We start from the raw sequence: 1954 nt of genomic DNA on the forward strand, positions 1-1954 counted from the left end.
CCTGACCAGTTTGGCTCAGTGGATAGAGCGTCAGCCTTCGGATTGAAGGGTCCCAGGTTCAATTCCGGTCAAGGGCATGAACCTTGGTTGTGGGCACATCCCCAGTAGGGGGTGTGCAGGAGGCAGCTGATCGATGTTTCTCTCGCATCGATGTTTCTAAATCTCTATCCCTCTCCATTCCTCTCTGTAAAAAATCAATAAAATATATTTAAAAAATAAAATCAAGTTTTAGTATCTGGAATGGCCTTCAACAATCTCTTTTTATTTTATTTTTCAGCAATGTCTCTAGCTTTGGTTGCACCACTTTCACAAAACCTTCTCTAAGTATTGGCCACACCCTCATTTGTCCTTCTGTGTCCCAGTAATAATGATAGTCTATACCACACGATCTAGCACTGTATCACTCTTTTACATTCTTTTGTTCCTGTTATTTTTTTAGTTAAACAACACAGTGGTTACCAATGACCCATGCATTATGTTTAGAATGGGGGAATGATGACTGTAAATCTATTCCTGTGAACAAGACTGTAAACCAAGCATGTAAAACTCGCGGCCCATGGGCTGCATTCGGCCCACAATGAATATTTTTTGCGGCCCAGCCAATATAACGGTATGTAAGAAACGTTTTAATAAAAATTTCATAACTTAATTTTTACAATATCCTGTTATACATAGTTATTTTTAAAAATATATCTTTATTGATTTCAGAGAGGAAGGGAGAGGGAAAGAGAGATAGAAACATCAATGGTGAGAGAGAATCATTGATCGGCTGCCTCCTGCCTCCTGCACGTCCCCCACTGGGGATCAAGCTTGAAATACAGGCATGTGCCCTTGACCGGAATTGAACCCAGGACCCTTCAGTCTGCAGGCCGATGCTCTATCCACTGAGCCAAACCAGTTAGGGCCATAATTATTATTTTTTTTAAGGTTGTCCATGGTTTATTGATAATATTACAGCACAGCAAAAGATTCAAACGGCTCCATGCGGTGTTTTGAAATTCATCCCAACTGTAGGCTGAGTGACCTGCAGGTTGGACAGACTGCCAAAGTCCAAGAGCTTCAGCATTTCCTTAGTGTCAGGATCAACTTCAATGATCTCCTGATCCAGGGCCAAGACCTCAGGCACATAGTTGTCTCTCCTCTCCCTCTCCTCCGCCTGCAGCTTGATGGAGATGCCTCTCACGGGGCCCCTCTGGATCCGCTTCATCTTGTTTGCGTGACATGGCCCGCGATCTTGTTTCAGAGCTTCTTGCTGGGGACAATGGCGATCTCCTCGCACACGCACTTGTTGGTGTGGAAGTCGTTGCCCAGGCGCGTGTAGTACTTCTTGATGATGACCCGGGCCGCCTTCTTCATGGTCTTGGTGCGAAAGCAGCCCATGTTGGCGGGTCCCTGGTAGGGCCATAATTATTAATGACAAACTACAACGTTCGCTAATGACTGATTACTATAATCATGTTGCATTCATTTCCTTTACACGCCTTATGCGCAAGCGCACCATTTCTCTCCACTAATACTAGCAGTGAATATTTTAGCAGCCAATTGCCAAGTCATTAGTCTTGGATGGACTTGTTTGGTGTGCACAGCAGGAAATATTTCACTTTTGGAGAACAAGAAAAATAGGTTTATTTGTGTTATGCTTATTAATTTGTGCACTTATTCAGTGTCTGGTAAGTTAATGTTCAAGAAAAATATTAATTTTTATTAAAATGTTCTATTATTTTATGTTAACAATGACTCATTTATTTCAGCCCTTTGTATTCAGCATGTCTCTATTGAAATAAACCGACGGTTCTATGAAAATTGAAGCTTTTGGTTTTTTGCAGCCCACATAAACTTAAACCTTGTTTATTTGGCCCATGTTAGCCTTTGAGTTTGATATGATTGCTGTAAACTCGAGGAGGACCCAGCCTGAATCTTATTTTTTTCTTTTTTTAAAAAAATATTTTTTATT

The 1954-nt window shown here is 41.4% G+C and overlaps 1 pseudogene across 1 annotated transcript; it reads right to left on the reverse strand.

Moving 5' to 3' along the window:
• Nucleotides 1-910: 910 nt before the first annotated feature.
• LOC307096430 (small ribosomal subunit protein eS17-like) lies at nt 911-1391 on the reverse strand (annotated as a pseudogene). Its single transcript has one exon. The product of its transcript is annotated as a small ribosomal subunit protein eS17-like (transcript).
• Nucleotides 1392-1954: the final 563 nt, after the last annotated feature.

Source organism: Cnephaeus nilssonii, assembly GCF_951640355.1.
Source record: "Cnephaeus nilssonii genome assembly, chromosome: X".
Lineage (NCBI taxonomy): Eukaryota > Metazoa > Chordata > Mammalia > Chiroptera > Vespertilionidae > Cnephaeus > Cnephaeus nilssonii.